General features: G+C 44.0%; 1 pseudogene; it reads right to left on the reverse strand.

The window, feature by feature from the left end:
* LOC122071446 overlaps positions 1 to 10,315 on the reverse strand; it is an 11,722-nt pseudogene extending 1,407 nt beyond the window's left edge.
* Between the last annotated feature and the right edge of the window lie 10,436 nt (positions 10,316 to 20,751).

Here is a 20,751-nt window from a genome sequence, read left to right on the forward strand (position 1 = left end):
TGGGCCATGTCATGCTCAGACTCAAATTGGAAGATCGTGAAGCCCTTACCCATGGGTATCATCTTCACTTTACCTTTCAGTTTCCAAGAGTCACGGGCTTCTCTGCGAACATCATCCAGGGAAAGAAAACAAAAATTGATTCTGCCAATCAGGGCAAATCGATATTTTAGTAATCTATCCTCGTAAGCCTCCTGGGGAATGATCACCTTGGTCGAATTCCCTGCATGAACAGGGTCGGGCAGTTCATCCACCATCGATGTGTTTGAGCCTACCACATTCGCATAAGATTTGTGTGGTATTTGATCAGTTGGGACGGTCACTTTTGCAGAAGCTTCGGTATCAGAACCAACAATGGAGGCGAAGGATTTATTTGCAGCAGCAGAAGGCTCCTTTCCTCCATCCAAAACCGCCTTCTCCATTGGAGGATGAGCCTTCCAAAAGTCTGTTAACCGGAGTTGCCTTCCCCTATCCGGCGGGAAGCCACCTCCTGGACCATCCCCTGTGACTGTGAAAGGGCTCTCAGACATCTTCTCCGTCTCACCCACTCACTTTTTTCAACTTTAACCTTAGATTTTCAAGTTGTTTTATAAATCTAAGGTTCATTATACTTCACATTTTGTGCATCATTATTACATGAAATCATTGGATTTATAAGGATTTACAAACTTTTTTCAAGAGAAAATGAGGGTTTCAATTTTTTTCAAATTTCTTAGATCTACTCATGCTAAATGATTAAAAATGTTTAGATTTTTTATATGTTATGTAAAAACAAGTGTTCTACAACTTCCATGAAAATTTGTGATTTTTCTCAAAAAAATATATTTTTTTAATTTTTTTATTCCGAAATTAATTTAAAAAAAAATCCCCAAAAAAATTATTTTTTTAGAAAATTTAGTTCATTCAACTCTTAAAAATAATGTCATAACTTATAATTACTAAATACATGATTTCAAATGAAACCCACATTTTTTCCCCAAAAAAGTGAGGGTTTCAATTTTTTTTTTATTTCTTAGATCTACTCAAATATATTGGTCCACACTTTGTTGATTTTTTATATGTTCTTTAAAAACATTTAATCTACAACTTCTATAAAAAAAATTTAATTTTTCTTCAATGAATGGGAGACCCACTACCATAAATATTTCGACTGGGGTAAATATTGTGCCTATATTCGACAACTGCAGAATATCATCGTAGTTGCTCCTATAGAAGAAGAAGGTCCTAGCCAAAGATTTGAACCACCACGACACTCTTCACGGCACTCATCACAGTGGCAATGGCAATGAGAAAAGAAAAAACTGTAAGAAACTCAAACCTCATCATTTTGAACATTTTCAACTCAATATATTTGTCTATCAATACGATACCCTCTACTTAAGTATTTATGCATTCTACATGTTATATATAGCTTTTTTTAACTATTTTTTTATGCAAAAGTGTATAAAAATGTGTTCCCTATCCATTTATGTGCGTATCTTTAGCATATCTTAGCGTATCTCTGATACGATACGATATCCTCCGATACGTATCTTAATTTTGACCGACCGATACGGCGATCGATACCGATACTTTAATCCTTGATAATACTGTAATATTTGTTATTCTAAGACATTATTACTGCTCTTGGGAGGAAACAAGCACTTGAATGATCTATTCCCCCACTTGCCCTTTTCCAGTTTGATCCTTTATGATTTTAACAAAAAGCTCAAGACATATCTATCGGTGATTTAAGCATATTCTTCCCTATGCTGTAACATTTAATGATAAAATTCTGTTTGTATGTTATGACTGAACCAGTTATTTCAGATATCTTGGATTAAGATCATTCCATAAAGTTTAGAGAACAACAGGACAATAGTACAACATACCTGAATCTGATAGTGTACCAATACTTGATATACTTCTTTGAAGTGAACCTTCACTCATCTGCAGCAGAGTTCTAAGCCCAAATTCTTCAAGATGAGGCTCCAAGTTTTCATCAAACACCATGTTACTTGCCTTCAGATCTCCATGTGGAATTGTAGGATAACAGTCATGGTGAAGGTAGCAGAGGGCCCTCACAATCCCTATTATAATTTTATACTTGGCCGACCAAGTAGTAATGGGGGATCCCCATTTCATGTTCATCTTCTTAGCCAGATTTCGGTTAGGCAAGTAATCATAAAGAAGATATGCAACATGCTTGTTGCTACAGAACCCCAGCAATCTGGTCAAATTCCTATCCCTGGCATTGCCCATGCGGGTTATAAATTCTGACATCACGCCCCTCGTACTTGCTTCCCATTCAATCTTTTTCACTGAAACTATTATTCCTGTTGCCAGAACAGCTTTACTTACCAGAGCTGAAAACGGTGGCACTGGCTCTATGGATTCTGTGTAACTGAAGCTCCTTAGAACATCATTTGCTGTAAATTCAGGAAGCCCAATAAACGTGACCATTACTTCCCCTCTGAAGATAAAAGATGGCAAAAGCTGCCATCACAATGAATAAACCCACACCTATGCATAGTAACAGAACCCATGTAAGCTTTTCTGTCCCTTTGCTCCCCAGTCTGAACCCAGCCTCGTGAGGAGCTTCCCTTGAATCAAGACAGGGTTGCAGAGGTTCTCCACATAGCTGTGGATTTCCAATGAAAGCACTTGCACCCATGACCTGAAAATCTTTTCTCAAGGGACATGTTGCTGCCGAAAATCCATATGAGCTGATCCTGCACAAGCACCGAAGGCAGAGGCCCGGAGGTATCTCCGGGGTTAGTCCTCCGATGTCCAAGTTAGAGATCGACAGAACAGTTTTTTACAGGAGTAATGGTGTGGGTCTAATTTCTTACCTCTCCCCTCCTCTCCCACTCTCTCTTATAGTGCTTGGGGTTTAGGGTTTTCTTTTTGGAGTCACCCTCGGGTCCGCCTTTTTCCCTTTCTGAGTCCTACTCAGATACGTCCTATCCCCTTCGGTTGGAGAATATTCTCTTCAAGCGGTTTACGTGGTTAGAGTCCTTGCGGCCTCTATCAGGTGAGCGGCACATGTCCTTCCCTTGGATACCACATGTTCTTACCTAACTGGGTAATTAGTTTGGCCATGTCAGCAACCCCCTTACTTCCACTAGGAGGCTCTTCCTGTGGGAGTAATCATGTCTTTCATCATTTCATTTTCCATCCATATGTTGCCTAGGCCTTATTCTTTCGGCCTCGGCTTTCGTGCTGCCCGTGACTAAGACCTTCGGTCAGGCCCGCTAGGCCCTTGCCTGAGCTCCCAACCGAGGTAAGGACCTTCGGTCAGGTCCGCTCGACCTTTTCCTGAGCTCCTAACCAGGTAATGACCTTCTGACAGGTCTGCTCGGCCTTAGTCCAGAACCCCCAATCGAGGTAAGGACCTTCGGTCAGGTCAGCTTGACCTTAGCATGAGCTCCGAACCGAGGTAAGGACCTTCAATCAGGTCAGCTCGGCCATAGCCAGAGCACCCAACCGAGGTAAGGACCTTCGGTTAGGTCTGCTTAGCCTTTTCCAGAGCTCCCAACTGAGGTGGTGTCCTTCGATCAGGTCTGCTCGGCCTTAGCCCGAGCCCCCAACAGAGGTAAGGACCTTCAGTAAGGTCAGCTCGACCATAGCCAGGGCCCCCAATCGAGGTAAGGACCTTCGGTCAGGTCAGTTCGGCCTTTTCCTAAGCCCCTTACTGAGGTTGACCTTCGGTCAGGTCAGCTCGGCCTTAGTCGAAGCTCCCAACCGAGGTGGGGACCTTCAATCAGGTCTTCTCGGCCTTAGTCTGAGCCCTCAACCGAGGTAAGGACCTTCAGTAAGGTCAGCTCGGCCATAGCCAGAGCCCCCAACCAAGGTAAGGACCTTCGATCAGGTCAACTTGGCCTTTTCCTGAGCCCCCTATCGAGGTTGTGAACTTCGGTTAGGTCAGGTCAGCTCGGCCTTAGCCTAGAGCCCCTAACTGAGGTGGTGACATTCAGACAGGTCTGCTCGGCCTTTGCCTAGGTCCGCTCGGCCTTTGCCTGAGCTCCCTACCAAGGTTGTGACCTTCGGTCAGGTCAGCTCGGCCTTAGCATGAGCTCCCAACCGAGGTAAGGACCTTCAGTCAGGTCAGCTCGGCCATAGCTAGAGCACCCAACCAAGGTAAGGACCTTCGGTCAGGTCTGCTTGGCCTTTGCCTGAGCCCCCTACCGAGGTTCTGACCTTCGATCAAGTCAGCTCGGCCTTAGCCTAGAGCCCCCAACCGAGGTGGTGATCTTAGGACAGGTGTACTCGGCCTTAGTCCAGAGCCCCCAACAGAGGTAAGGACCTTCGATCAGGTCCGCTCGGCCTTTACCTGAGCTCCCAACCGAGGTAATAACCTTCGGATAGGTCTGCTCAGCCTTAGTCCAAAGCCCCCAATTGAGGTAAGGACCTTCGATTAGGTCCGCTCGGCCTTTGCCTGAGCTCCCAACCAAGGTAATATCCTTCGGACAGGTCTGCTTGGCCTTTGCCTGAGCTCCCAACTGAGGTAAGGACCTTTGGTCAGGTCCGCTCGGCCTTTGCCTGAGCTCCCAACTGAGGTAATGACCTTCAGATAGGTCTGCTCGGCCTTAGTCCAAAGCCCCCAACCGAGGTAAGGACCTTCGGTCAGGTCTGCTCGGCCTTTGCCTGAGCTCCCTACCGAGGTTGTGACCTTTGGTCAGGTCAGCTCGGTTTTAGCATGAGCTCCCAACCGAGGTAAGGACCTTCAGTCAGGTCAGCTCGGCTATAGCCAGAGCACCCAACCGAGGTAAGGACCTTCGGTCAGGTCTGCTTGGCCTTTGCCTGAGCCCCCTACCGAGGTTGTGACCTTTGGTCAGGTCAGCTCGGCCTTAGCCCAGAGCCCCCAACCGAGGTGGTGACCTTCGGATAGGTCTGCTCGGCCTTTGCCTGAGCTCCCAACTGAGGTAAGGACATTCGATCAGGGCCTTTTCCTGAGCTCCCAACCGAGGTAATGACCTTCGGACAGGTCTACTGGGCCTTAGTCCAGAGCCTCCAACCGAGGTGACCTTCAGTCAGGTCCGCTTGGCCTTTGCCTAAGCTCCCAACTGAGATAAGGACTTTCGGTCAGGTCCGCTCGGCCTGTGCCTGAGCTCCCAACCGAGGTAATGACCTTCGGGTCTCTTTTTTTGTATCTTTTGAACTTGGGCCTTCCATCCTTCTTGTAATTTATGCCTTCGGCCTTCTTCGATGAAGGAAACGCCTTTCTTTTAGATTCCTTCGTGCCTTTTTATTATCATCATTGACAGTGCCAAGCGAAGGTGATAGGTTGGTCGAGCCTATGACTGGTAGCATAGCCTGATGGAGGGCCAAGGTGGCAGCATGGCCTGATGATGACCGAGGTGGTAGCTCGGCCTGAGGAGATGCTGAGATTCTAGCACGGCCTGAAGGAGGGCCGAGGTGACAGCACGACGTGATGATGGCTGAGGTGACAGCACGGCTTGAGAAGATGCTGAGGTTATAACACAGTCTGATGATGGCCGAGGTGATAGCAAGGCCTGATGATGGCCGAGGTGATAGCACGGCCTGATGATGGCTGAGGTGATAGCATTGGTCAGGACGATCCCTGCCCTTGGTGCAGCCCAACTCTTACCCTGTGATTACTATTTTTTGTTGATTTAACGACAATCAACTCCGAGCATGGACTGTCATAGGGCTTCGGCTTAGCAGGTAAGGGTAGGAAAGCCTAGGTAATGCCTACTACCAGGAAGTTGATCATGACTATTACCTGGCGGTTTCTGGTGCCAGCTCTTACTGGCAACTCAACCGATCCCTAAAATTTTACTGGGGAGCCGAAGAATCCTTGCAACAGGTGTTCAACCTTCTTCAGCTTTCCCTCGTCCAGGCCCATCTTCTGGAAAGCTTCAAGGAATAGAATATCAGCTGAACTGCCGTTATCCACCATGATCCTTTTTACTCTACAATCGGTTATGGTCATGGTGATTACTAGGGCATCGTTATGTGGCGTGTGCACCCCTTCTAGGTCGTCATCCGAGAAGGAAATAACCATCCCCGTCTTTGCCTTCTTGTGCTACCATTCAGCCACATGCACGCTTCGTGATAGGCTTTTGCTTTCCTGACCGAGGTTGAACTTTCTCCAGCGGCAAGGCCTCCACAGGTTGTCGCTATAACCCTACTTGAGCTTTTATGATCATCCCGAAGGTGATGGTGGGATTCCTCGGGTGTCCGGTCCCTTTGCCCTTCCTGATTGCCTCGGCGGGCTGGCCGCCTCCTTTTATGGTGGCCTCTGCCGTCTCTTTAGTGGTTGTCCCTGCGGTCATTACCGTCATGGGCATCCTCCTTTTCGCTGTCTACCAATCGGCCTAGATACCCTCTTCGGATCATTCCTTCTATTTCCCCCTTCAAGTGCCAACAATCTTCAGTGTCGTGGCCGTGGTCCCTGTGGAAGTGGCAACATTTGTCCATATTGCATCTCTTAGGTTGTCGTCCCATCTTCCCTAGCCACTTCATGGCTTTGGCATATGGGGAGTCCTTTATCCGCATTAGCACATCCATTCGTTTCCGGTTCAGGGACGCGTATTTCTCGAACTTCTTCAGTGGACTGGGTGCCCGACCACGTTCGGACTTTCGTCTTTTGCCCTCTTCGGAAGGTTTGTCATCGCCTCTTAAGATCCTTTTCCTCCCTGTCTTCTCTTCAGCTTCTTCATCGGCTTGAAGGGTCTTTTCTGTCTAGATATACTTATCACATAAAGCCCTCAACTCGGCAAGGTTCCTTGGTGTATGCTTAGCCAAAGACCTTTTTAACTCTTTATCCTTGACGCCTCCCAGCAGGGCCGTGAACTCTACTTTCGGGTCCAGACCTCTGATCGTGATCTTCTCTTGCTGGAAGTGCTTCATGTAGCAACGACTCTCCTTCATGTTGTTTTATGTTGGTCAGGGGTTGGCTACTGGAGAATCCCTTCACGAAGAAGTAACTCAAATCGCTGAAGCTGTGGATCGATTTCGTCGGCAAGCGGTTATACCATAACCTTGCTTCTCCTCTGAACGTCAAAGGCAGGGCTCAACACATGATGTTTTCCGAGACTTGATAGAACTGTATCACAACCTTAAGCCTTCTAGATGATTGACGGTGTCTCCAAACCCATCGTAGGTATCATATTTGGGCAGACGAAAATCAATCGGGAGCGAGTCCTTCATGACTTCATCAGCTAGAGCCATGTCATTGGTGAGGTCTGGCTTGCGAGTTTCCTCCTGGGTTTTTGCTACCTTCCAGATCTCATCCTTCAGGTCTAGGATCATCTGCTTCAACCCCGTGTCTTCGTGTTTGTCCGTCTACTTGGAGTGGTTCCCCATGCCTGGTCCTAACGGCGCGTCGGGCCTGTCCTTGGGTGCGGGGCTTTCCCTCAGTGCTCGGTTGCGACGATTCTTATCGGACCTTATCGATCTTGTGCTACTCTGGTCCTCGTCTTGAGCGCGCTCTGGTTGGATATGGGGGCCTTGCGGTGCTCCGCCGGTCTTCTGAGAGACAGCCTTGGAGACCTCCTTCATTGTCTCATCCATTCGGTCATACTTCTCTTGAAGGGCTTCGAACTGCTCCCTTGTCACATATTCCTGCGCCCTAGGAGGGGGTGGAGAATTACCTTCTCCACGAACCAAATATCTGGCAGAGCGCTGGTTCCTCGTGGAACCTTCCCGATCATCGTTTCCCCGTTCTTCGCCGATTTCCGTCGAGGAAGGGAGTCCTCCTGAAGGTTCCTCCTCATCCATGTTTATGCTCGGCGCTGCTCTTGTTTTCTTACGATTGTAGGTTTTCCCCACCATTACTGTCATTCCCATGGATGGCGCCAATCTGTTGCTGCCAAAAATCCGTATGAGTTGATCATGCACAAGCACCGAAGGCAGAGGCCTGGAGGTCTCTCCGGGGTTAGTCCTCCGACGCCCAAGTTAGAGACCGGTAGAACAGTTTTTTACAGGAGTAATGTGTGGGTCTAATTTCTTTCCTCTCCCCTCCTCTCCCGCTCTCTCTTATAGTGCTTGGGGTTTAGGGTTTCCTTTTTGGAGTCCCCCTTGGGTCCGCCTTTTTCCCTTTCCGAGTCCTACTCGGATACGTCCTATCCCCTTTGATTGGGGAATATTCTCTTCTCGCGGTTTACGTGGTTAGAGTCCTTGCGGCCTCTATCAGGTGAGCGGCACATGTCCTTCCCTTGGATACCACGTGTTCTTACCTGACTGGGTATTTAGTTTGGCCGTATCAGGACATAACCAGAAATATCATTGAAAGAAACGTTTAGAAGTACCAAGCTCGAAGAATTGCCAAACTTAACTGGTATGGAACCTTTGAATTTATTTTGTGATAGGTCCAGGACACGGAGGGCGGGAAGACTTGCTAACTCAACAGTCATATAACCTGTCAAGCTATTGTTAGCCAAATCCATCCTCTCAAGAGCCTGGCAGTTGGCAATGCTGTTTGGGATGGCCCCTGATAAACTGTTCCTATCCAGTTCAAGTACAGAAACAGAATTGCAGGATTCAAATGTAGGCAGATAGCCTGAGATATTACAAGAGAAAGCTGAGAAGTTCTGCAGAAGTGGCAGTGACCATGTTTTGGCAGGAAGCACTCCTCTTAGGCCTGGATTCTCAGAGACATTAAAGTACTGGAGCTTTGAAGCTTGAGAAATGTCTCTGGGGATCCCTCCTGTAAATTTATTTCTGGAGAGGTCGACATATGTGATATCAGGAAGAAGGTTAAATTTCAAGGGGATCTCACCAGAGAATGAATTATCTTCGATACAGAGACGGACAAGGGAAGAGCAATTTGCAAGAGCAGAAAGGTCACCTGTAAAACCGTTTAAGAATGACATCAGTTTTGACAAGGAACCTCCTAAGCAGATCTCTGGTGGAATACCTCGAGTGAGATAATTTGTAGAAACATCCACCCACTTCAGTTTAGAGTTCCTCCCTAGGCTCTGAGGCAATGGTCCAGAGAATAAATTGTTCCATATCAAAAGCGTATCCAGTAGTGGAAGTTCTGCTATCCCCTCAGGAACAGACCCACTCATATGATTGTACATAAGGCTAAGAAGATGGAGATTATTCAAGCCCGCAAAACTCTCCGGAATAGACCCAGAAATCATGTTATCAGAGAGATCCAAGTTTACAAGAGATGTGAGATTGCCGAATCCCTGAGGTATTGGTCCAGTAAGACGGTACATGAACAAGAACAGTGACTGGAGATTGGTAAGATTGCAGAGATGATTAGGGATTGGACCAGACAGATTTGCATCAGCAATGTCAAGATATTGGATCTTGCTCATGTTACCCAATTGCCAAGGGATGCTACCCTGGTAAGAGTTATATCCAATCTCCATATGCTTAACTGTTTTGAGCTTTCCAAGCTCTGGAGGGATTTCACCATTGATTAAATTCCCGGCAAGATGAAGAAACTCAAAGACTTTTAAAAGACCCATAATCTGATGGAATTGGACCCTTGAAATAACTACCAGCTAAATTAAGCACCTTGGGTGAATCCAGTTGGGCAAATTCCTGAGGCAAGGGGCCTGAGAAACTGTTGCTGAATGCATCAAGCAATTCCAAGTGTTGCATTGCAGAAATCCCATCTGGGAAATTGCCTCTGAAGTTGTTTCTACTGATGTCTAACCTCCTCATATTAGTGAGATTGAGTGTCTTCACTGGAAGTTGCCCAGAGGAGTTTTGACTGAGGTTCAGGTCCACCAGATTGGACAAGACATTGATGTGCTTACCAGAGATTGAACCAGATAGTTTCTTCCTTGACAGGTCTAGACCACCAATCATGCTTGAGTTCTTAGTACAAGTGATCCCTGACCAGAGTTATCAATTCGGCCGAATAATTCGCGAATTATTCGGTCGAACCGAATTTTTCCGAATTTTATCAAAAATTCGGACCGAATCCGAATTAAAAATAAAATTCTTTAAAATTCGCGACTTTTTCAAAACTGAATATAAATCGCGAATAATTCGGACCGGATCCGAATTAAACCGAATTATTCGGTTTATTTAAACATTATTTAAAAAAAAAAACCAATAAGCTTTTTTGACCGAATCCTTCAATTAATCATCCGAATTATTCCGAATAATTCTCCGTCCGAATAATTCTCGAATCCGAATTTGTTAACTATGTCCCTGACCAAGAGCAAGCCAAGATTGTTTCAGATGGGCTTCCTCCGGAGGGTATGGACCAATCGTTCAAACTGTTTGAACCATCAATGAGCCCTGATTTTAAGCCCAGAAGCGCATCAGTGAAGATATCAACCGCCGAGACTACTGTGTTAAGCATCAGAACTAAGAAGAGACTTAGAGCCAAGCTCATGAACTTCTCCATTGAAACAAAAGTGTTAGAAATCCATTCTGAGGGAAGCTCATAAAACAGTGTCTTGTAGAGGTTTAAGTGGTGCATTGGGACTAGAGAAAGTTGGGGAAAAGGAGGGACTTGACGTCGTCAGATTAGATGATACGAGAATATATTAGGACGCTTTTGGGGTTGCAAAAGGGACCCATTTGGGTCGTATTCTATTGGATGGTGTTTGCCACTAAGGGAGAAATCCTTTATTCTAATCCATCAGTTCCTTTCTTTTCTTCCCTTTCCAATTGAAGAGAATCCAATAAGTCCATTGGTGATAGGTTTGAGGATTTGCCTTCAACATTTCTATGAAATTGCATCGAACAGTCTTTCTGCTCTGGTCCTTTTAGTGAGTGACCTTCAAGCCAAATGACGATCTATTGTCCTTGACTCCCTTGTTCCTGTCTCATGTGTATTACAGGTGTGAGACTACTTCCGAAAGTCTAAATGTGATGCACTGAGACCCCAATTTCGGATAGTGTGGTTGACTCCTTGGTACAGAAGGCTTTGTCTTATAGATGGTCATATAGATTAGTTGTTTTCCATTCATTGGTTGTGTTGTTGTAGATTCCAATCTTTCCTTTCGTGCTACTTGCGGATCACAGATGAAGAACTAAACCTGGAGCCGATCTCCAGGGAAGGTTTTCTGAAGCTCAAGCTAGGGTTGTAGGAGGAAAGAAGAAGTGCTATGGTTCTGAGGATTTAAGATTACTTGCCTTCTACCTGTAGGGCCGCTTGTTATATAGTGTCTTCTCTCTTCCACTCTCTGGGGTCCTAGGGCCTTCTTTTCCCGAGGCAACCATCATGGGTGGCATGGCGGGCTTCCGTGTGCACGTCAAGACCATAACGGTTGGTGGTCTCATGCTTCTGTGCTTCCGATCTTGGCGATTTATGCATGGGTTACGTACGTATACGTTGAGATCCTAACCGTTGATAACTCTTTTCCTCCGTACGTCCTTTTGTTAGGTAGCTTCCTCCGTACGTAAGTTGGTAGGGTTTCTCTTTCGTCTGTCAGTTGTGGTTGCTCTGTGATCATGCAAAGGGGGAGTCAACAACTAATCCTATGATTACCCCTTGGCCAAGTAACCAGGGTCCATGCTTGGCTAAACCTTGGTCATCCGACTCGACCGGGGTTAGTGTGCGAAGGATAGTTTGTCTAGAGGCTAAGTGTGGTTGTTCATTTTCTTGGTGCTGGCGGTTCGTGTGGAATTCCATGTCTGTTCGTGTTGAAATTTAAGTTTCAAACTATGGTTAAAATTGTCTTTTCAAAAGGTCCTTATGAAATTTAGCTTTTTTGTCATTTCAAAAGGTCATCTTTTTAAATGTCAGTTTTCCCTCCTAAAAGTGTTTTTTCTATTTTGTCCTTTAACACTTGTGGAGTTGTAATATGCTAAAACTTCTCAAAAAGTTTAGTCACACATTAGTTAGAGATGAAAGAAAACTTGGACATATTTATGGGAATGTTTGTTAAGGGTGCAAGCCATTTGGAGAAGCACTCTCCCTTGTCATGTGTGTGTGGAGGTTCTTGGGGTGCTTTTGAATTGCGCGAGTGCGTCGAGCCTGGCCGAGCTCCACACTCTTTTTCCTAAGGGACATATTAGTGTATATAACCAATAAATGTACATATGTATGTACACGCACCTGTACGTATGAGTCATATACCCTTTTCCCATAAGTGAATGTACCCTTCTCATACAAAGAGAGACATGTATACGTCTGGGTAACTCTACAGGTATACCCATTCATATACGCACCTTAAGCAATTGGAGAGTTGTTTTATCTTAGAGGTGAGAACGTACGGTCAACCCGGTTGCATACATATATACGGGGCGTTCAAATACCTTAAGGAGAGTATCTATATACGACTCAACTCTATGGAAGAGGGACGATTCTGCTACTGTTTTAGAGGATCAATTGAACAAGTAAGTGATCTTCTATTTGTAATTATATTTTCATTAATATAATTGTTTTTGTCAAAGTCTTATACCTATTGCTTGGTTTCTGTTACTTAAAGTTCGTGCCTACTTGCGCCTTCCTGTTCTTCTGGTCTTTTGTGAGACCATGTGCGTGTTCACGTGCATTCCTATTCGTCTAGTCTTTGTGAGACCACGTATGTGCTCACGTGCCTTCCTGTTCGTCTAGTCTTTACGAGACCATGTGCGTGCTCACATGCCTTCCTATATGGTTTTTTGTGAGGCCATGTGGCACCTTTTCATTGGCATGTTATATTCATGGTATCTCAGGTTGTCTGATCTGTATAATCTAGACATCTTGCGCTACTCATACATCAATAAATAATCTCATAAAAGGAAAACCCCTTGGTGGCCTAAGACATTGAAAGTTGAAACTATGGGTGTTTATCGGTTTGGTTATGGATAATATGATCCGTTTTTTGTTCGATCACGATGAAAAAGACATAATCGAAAATAGAACCGAATATAATTCGGTTTTAATTTTCCAAATTGAAATCAAGTGCTATTCAGTATTAGTTATCCAGTCGAATTTGATGATGGTTTGAATTCAGTTCCATAAGTCCTATAATAATAGCGTTGAGGAAGATAGAATTTACAAAATCATTGGGTGCCTTAAAGATTTATTCAACACTATATTAATGCATCAAATCTAAACCCGTGAAATGGAAGAGTTTTGGGGTACAATGGTTTTAGATGGTTCCTAGCCTAGGTTTGGTTCGGTTCAGTTTCTATTTAGTGTATTAATTTATTATGATTTATTAGGATTTTGTTTTCATATGTTCAATTAAATTTTTTTTTTCAGTTCACAGCCTAAACAAATCGAAGATTAAAAAAAAAAAAAAAAAGAATTGACTAATTTCGATTCAATATGTTTAGGCTTTAATGGTCAGTTTCAATGTTGAGAAGGATGTGCGGCAATACTAGGAGAGATAGAGTAAGAAATTATTTTATCAGAATTGACTTGGGGGTTGCATTGATCCAGAACAAGCTCCCGCGAGAGCCGATTTAGGTGATATGGTCATGTACAATGAAGACCCATAGATGCCCTAGTAAGGAAGATCGACCATATTCATTTAGAAGGAGAAAGAAGAGGTAGGGGCATACCTAAAAATGACTATTAATGAAGTGGTAAGAATAGATTTACATACAGTGGGGCTTGACCGTAGTATTGCTGTGGGTAGTAATGTGTAGGACTCGTGTAACCAACCCCTTGTAGGGGATGTTCTTGTGATGCACTTTTTACTTCTCCTCTTACCTCATGTTACCTCCTTTTACCACCCTTTACTTCCAATATTTTATTTCTTTTTATTATTGTGATCTTTTATATACCGTATTGAATCCACCCTATTTAGTTAGGATAAAGTTATGGCTATTGTTGATTGGTTTCAATTTCAATTTTGATTTTGATTCACTTTTGACACCATTAATTGAAATAAGAAAAGGGGGAAAAAATAAAAAATAAAAAAGTGACCACCTTGTTAGGATTCAATACGGGACACAAAAATAATAATCTCACTTTTGGAAGTAAGTAGGCTGATGTGAAAAAATTGGCTTGGTTCCAAGATGTAAAATCTATGTTGAATCACCACTTAATGGGGTTACTAGGACTTGGGTCTTTTTCTTGGGCGGTACACCAAGTACATGCATCTTTACCAATCAACCAATTTCTAGATGTTGTAGTAGATCTTAAAGAAATCTCACATTCTCATGAATTTATCCTTAATTGGGATCTTTTCACTCAGGCAATGTCTGGTTGTAAGATGAATTAAAGGGAAGGGAAGGGAAGTAAAATTTTCATACTTAAAAACGAAATATATATATATATATATATATAATCATTACCCATGTGACTTTAACATTAACTTTAAATCATTCCATAGTTTGTTATAAAATTTCACTTTACTTTGCATCTACAACCCTTTGCTATAATATGTAAAATAAAAATTATATGTAAAATATATCATTACTAAATATGGTTAAAAAAAATTAACTAATTTATACAATCAAATGAGCTAATGACTATAAATATTTCTTTCTAAAGTACAAAAATTTAACATTTCTTTTTAAAGTACGAAAATTTTACTTCCATTTCTTTTAAATTCCCATTGCAACCAAACGTAGCTTCAACTTTATCCCAGTTTTGCTAAGGGAGCAACCCTATTTTGAACACACTTTCTTTAATAGCTTTTGAGAATGAATTCTACTCAAGTCCTTACACATCTAATATTCCAATTTAATGAAACAATCACTTATGACTTTAATGACAGTTGAAAAGGTTACATATATAGGTTTGGTCTTTTCGATTATGTCAATGGTCAAGCTCAAGCCTCAAAATATTGAGAAACAAAGTGGAACAAATTGTAAGAAGATCATCTTCCATGGAAAAGACCTGCGCCGACAGTGTGGGAGTAGAAGAAGAACAAAGTGAGAACACTTCTTTTGATGAAGCTATGAAGAAGGGCTGATTAAAGTAGTAAGTATCATTTGAATTGGTCTTGCCAAAAAAAAAAAAAAAGGGAAGGCAATGGTTAATTTATCGTAACAACGATGTAACAGTGGTGACTAGGGAGCGTCTGATATAATTTCACAAGCATCCACCGATAATAGATTATCAAGCATGTTTCTAAATAATGGTAATGATAAAATATGAAACTTTAAAAAAAAGTGTGATATCTGTTGACATAGTCTTATGCATATCGTATTGATATCTTTTATGGCCAATAACACTACTGATTCAAATATCTAATATCGTGCCATAAAAGAGAGGGAGATGTATTCTTTCTCTTGCTCTTTTTTTTTCTTTTCCATAAAGCTTCCCTTGCTTTTGGGTCTATGGGTAAAATAACCGTATTCCATTCAGCAGCTTAACAAAAATGGATTTTACCTAAAGAAATAATAATAATAATAATAATAATAATAATAATAATAATAATAATAATAATAACTTAACGATAATGGGCAGAGAGCAAGGTTTCGAGGAAAAAATAAAGGAATCAGAAATCAAACCGGCTGTTGGGACAAAAAGAATGGAGATTTACTAATCCCACATCAATGAGTGAAAGTGAGAAACTTGTGACTTATAAGTAGGGGCTAACCACTTTCAAGTAATACAAGTTTTAATAATTGTGCGGGTACCACTTATTCTTTGGCCCACGAATCAAAACATCCAAAGTAGACACCAATTAATAATTGTAAGAGTCGATGCCTAAGTTAATAAAAATTTGCACCTTGGTATTTATAGGCTGGGTTGCGCCAGTATGCACCAATCTGGATCGGATCAGATCGGTGGGTATTAGTCAATTTTACCCCTCCTTTTTTTTTTAAGTTTTATTTTTTTACTATTTTACCCCTTAAATGATATGGAATTATGGATCATCGATCCGGATCGGTGAGGGATCAGGATTGATCTCAACCAATATTAATCCGATATAACCGATACAACCGACACGAACCGATACATGAAAACATGCTCTAGGTAGGAAATCTTCTAGGGAGGTCCTATCAGGAAAGTGTCTCCTCATTTGGTAGAGTTCGTATCTGGGCAGATGGCCAGATCTTTTAGGGAGATAGCCTTTGTGCGATACAAGCGATAAGATCTTGCTGAGCTGGTGATAAGAGTTGGCAAGCCGGATGATCATTCGTTTTTTGGATCATACCCATGTCTGTTGGGATCGGGGATCTCAAAGACAGGGCCGACCGGAGGGGTTGGTTCCCCGATGGGCGAATTGTGAGATCGATCATTTGAGGGGCGACCTGTGAGGTTGGTCATCTGGGAGGCGTCTAAAGGGCCAACCTATGAGGTCGGTCCCTTGGATGCTCTGTGTGGTACTTGTCACTATTTGGCTCATCTAGTCGAAAAGAAGATGAACTAATAACAATGGTCAAGTTCAAAAACATCCCAAAGAAAACAAATTGATGCCTTTTATTTTCTTCATAAAAAAATAAAAAATAAAAAATAAAAATGCCCTTTACTCAAAATCTCTTATCTTAGTTTTTTTTTTTCCCTGAAAAATACAAATTCCACCTTTCCTTCTCCCCTGGATATCTTAATATCCCTAGATTACCCTTGGTACCCTCACCTTTGCCCACCGCGCCCCTACACCACTCCTACCTTCCCCTTGCTCTCGATTTTTATGTTATATTTAATTTTGATGGCTAGCTCGCTAACTTAGGGGTAATATCTGTGTTGGTCCTTGCATAGGCGCAACAAAATCCTTTCCTAGGTGAGGAGGCCAAGAAGTGATTTTCCAAGAATGTGAGCAGGTGCTATTGACTATTTCGTTGGTAAGACTTGGACCACGAAATCATATGCCAAATAAAAATGGGGAAGGAATTGAGTTGAGTCTAAACCTGAATCAGGCAATTCAGATCTCCATAACAAGATAAGCCCAGGCCCAGCCCACCAAAATGTATCGGGTGTGCCCCACTGAGAGCCCAAAAAGCCCATAACAGAGAGCCTGAGCCCAACCCATGTGTTGGGGCCGACTCACAACCCGAAAATTATAGCATATACAAACATAAATTTATGCTATGGCTAAGCGTGGTTGCAAGGGAAATGGGAAAGGGAAGGGAAGGGAAGGGAAGTGAAGTGAAGTGAAGGAAATTTTTTTTTTCCTTTTGAGTCATTTGATTGCAATAGAAGTAAAGTAACATTCATTTCCCAGAGTTGTTTGGTTGGATGTAAAATGCAACTACTGTAGTGAGTTGAAAAAGAAAATGAAAGCTAGATATCTCTGTTCACCAACCATCTCATAAACATTCTTTGATAGAGGCAGTTGGAGGAAACATAATATTTTTGGTAGTTCATCTGCTCCCAACCCAGCCCATCCCAGACCAAGTTGCAATTCTATTGCAGACAGGGATTATAACTATCTGCAATAGATCAGTGGTGGCAATGGGTGGCCCAGTCTATAGAGCCCAGCTGTTACAAAATGACTCAAAGTTTTGGCTCCTATAGAAGGCTGGTCTTGGTTTAATTTGTAGATTTAGAGCTTTTAGTTGTCACCATTGCCAGTGACATTTGACCTGTAATTACATGCTCTAAATTCCTAGGTTTGCTACACAGCAGGCATGTCATCGTTGATTCAGAGGGCCCTCTCTCGTTTCAAGGAGAGCTGGTGTATGGGACACTTCCAGATAAAAACCTATTTCTCGTATTTGTATAGCAAAAAAATTTGTTAGGAGATCCTGAGAGTAGGGTTTTCTTTTTTCTTCCTATTTTGGTGGGGAAATAAAAAGGGAAGTTTTAGTGTATAAGTGAATTTTTTTTACATGTAAAACATATTTCCATTGCAATCAAACATCTAAATTTATTTTTCTTGGGAAAAAAAATTTCACTTTACATAAAAAATTTGCATTCCCCTTGCAACCAAACAAAGCTTATGTGAATTGAGCCGGTAGCTCAATTTGTTTATTGATATGGCCAAATTGATTGCCCAGTAGGGTAAGAACACGTGGTATCTAAGGAAAGGACACGTGCCCGCCCACCTGATAGAGGCTGCAAGGATTCTGACCGCACCAACCGTGTGAAGAGAATATTCCCCACGAAAGGGATAGGACGTATCTGGGTAGGACTCGAAAAGGAAAGGAGGCGGACCCAAGGAGGACTCCTCCAAGAAAAAGAGAGACCCTAAACCCTAAGGACTATAAGAGAGGGCCCGAGAGGAGGAAGAAAGGTAGGCAAAAAAAGACACACACCATTACCCTTGTGAAAAACTGTGCGACCGATCTCTAACTTGGGCGTCGGAGGACTAATCCCGGATAAACCTCCAGGCCTCTGCCTTCTGTGCTTGTGCAGGATCAGCTCATACGGATTTTCGGCAGCAACAGATTAGCGCCGTTGGTGGGAACGACAGTAATGGTGGGGAGAACCTATAATTGTAAGAAGACTAGAGCAGCATCGAACATAAACATGGGGGAGGAGGAACCTTCAGGAGGGCTCCCTCCCTAGACAGAAATCGGAGAAGAACGGGAAAACGATGATCAGGAAGGTTCCGCGAGGGACCAACGTTCGGCCAGATATTCGGTGCGCGGAGATAGTAATCCTCCACCCCCTCCTAGAGCGCAAGAATATGTGACAAGGGAGCAGTTCGAAGCCCTCCAGGAGAAATATGATCGAATGGCCAAGGCAATGAAGGAAGTCTCCAAAGTTGTCTCTCAGAAGACCAGCGGAGCACCGCGAGGCAGCCATATTCGGCCCGAGCGAGCTCGAGATGAGGACTGGAGCAGTACAGGATCAATAAGGTCCAGTCATAATCCTCGAAACCGAGCAATGAGGGAAAGTCCCGCACCCAGGGAAAGGACGCGGCGTGCCGTCGGGGCCAGGCATGGGGAACCACGCCAAGGAGACGAACAGAGACACGAGGACTCGGGGTTGAAGCAGATGATCATAGACTTGAAAGATGAGATCAGAAAGGTGGTAGAAAACCATACTGAAGCTCGTGAGCCATACCTCACTAATGACACGGCTCTAGCTGATGAGGTCATGAGGGACCCACTCCCGGTCGGCGCCTGCCAAAGTATGACACCTACGACGGGTCTGGGCACCCCATCGATCATCTGAAAGGCTTCAAGGTTACTATACAGTTCCATCGAGTCTCAGAAAACATCATGTGTCGCGTCCTGCCATTGAAGTTCAGAGGAGCGGCAAGGCTATGGTACAACCGTTTACCGACGAAGTTAATCCACAGCTTCAGCGATTTAAGTTACTTCTTCATGAAGGGATTCTCTAGTAGGTAACCCCTTCAGAAGACCACGTTGAACTTGACCAACGTCAAGCAACATGAAAGAGAATCACTGCGAAACTACGTGAAGCGCTTCCAACAAGAGATCACGATCAGAGGTCTGGACCCGAAAGAAGAGTTCACAGCCATGCTGGGAGACGTCGAGGATAAGGAGCTGAAAAGGTCTTTGGCAAAGCATACACTGAGGAACCTAGCCGAGTTGAGAGCTCGGTGCGATAAGTACATCCAGATGGAAGAAACCCTTCAAGCCGATTAAGAAGCTGAAGAGAAGAGGGGAAGGAAAAGGAACTCAAGAGGCGATGACAAACCTTCAGAAGAAAGCAAAAGACGAAAGTCCGAGCGTGGTCGAGCACCCAGTCCACCAAGGAAGTTCGAGAAATACGCGCCCCTGAACCGAAAACGAACGGATGTGCTAATGCAGATAAAGGACTCCCAGGATGCCAGAGCCATGAAGTGGCCAGGGAAGATGGGACGACACCCCGAGAGACGCAATATAGACAAATATTGCCACTTCCATAGGGACCACGGCCAAGACACCGAAGATTGTTGGCACCTTAAGAGGGAAATAGAATGAATGATCCGAAGAGGATATCTAGGATGATTCGTGGACCACGAAAAGGAGGATGCCCAAGACAGTAATAACCGTAGGGACAACCGTCGTAGAGATGGCAGAGGCTGCCATGAAAGAAGGGGGCCAGCCCGCAGAGGCAATCTGGAACGGCAAAGGGATCGGACACCCGAGGAAGCTGACCATCACCTCCGGGATGAGAATAAAAGTCCAACTAGGGTTATAACGACAATCTGTGGAGGCCTAGCTATTGGAGAAAGTTCAGTCTCGGTCAGGAAAGCAAAAGCCTATGTGAGAAACGTACATGTGGCTGAATGGTCGAACAAGAAGGCAAGGACAGGGATGGTTATTTCCTTCTCAGACGACAATCTGGAAGGGGTGCACACTCCGCACAATGATGCCTTGGTAATCACCATGACCATAGCCGATTGCAGAGTGAAGAGGATCTTGGTGGATAACGGTAGTTCAGCTGATATCCTGTTCCTTGAAGCTTTCCAGAAGATGGGCCTGGATGAGGGAAAGCTGAAGAAAGTCAAACACCTGTTGCAGGGATTCTTCGACGTCCCAGTAAAAGTGGAGGGATCGATTGAGTTGTCGGTAAGAGCGGGCACCGAAGATCTCTAAGTAACAGTCATGATCAACTTCCTGGTAGTAGGCATTACTTCGGCATACAACGCCATACTAGGGAGAGTTGGTTTGAACCTGCTAAAGGCTATCATCTCCACACCACATCTCAAGATGAAATTCCCAACCAAGAATGTGTCGGTGAATGTCGAGGCGATCAGGAGGCATCCCGGAGGTGCTACGCCACTACCTTATGGGGAAGAGAAAGGGCGGGCGAGGTGCTCCCGATAGAAGATCTGCGCCAGTTATCAAAGGGGGGAACCGGCTGAGGATAACACTCGCCAATTCTAGGTCGGGGCTACAATGCCAAGGCAACAATGAGAAAAACTCATCTCATTCCTCTAAAATAACTCTGACGTCTTCGCCTGGTCGGCCTTAGACATACCTGGAATAGACCGAGAGGTAATAAAGCATCATCTGAGTGTCAACCTGGCAAAGAAGCTGGTACAACAGAAGAAGAGGACTTTCACCCCCGAAAGGCTGCAGAAAATAGATGAAGAAGTAGAGAAG

This window comes from Macadamia integrifolia, unplaced genomic scaffold, assembly GCF_013358625.1.
Source record: "Macadamia integrifolia cultivar HAES 741 unplaced genomic scaffold, SCU_Mint_v3 scaffold_227A, whole genome shotgun sequence".
NCBI lineage: Eukaryota > Viridiplantae > Streptophyta > Magnoliopsida > Proteales > Proteaceae > Macadamia > Macadamia integrifolia.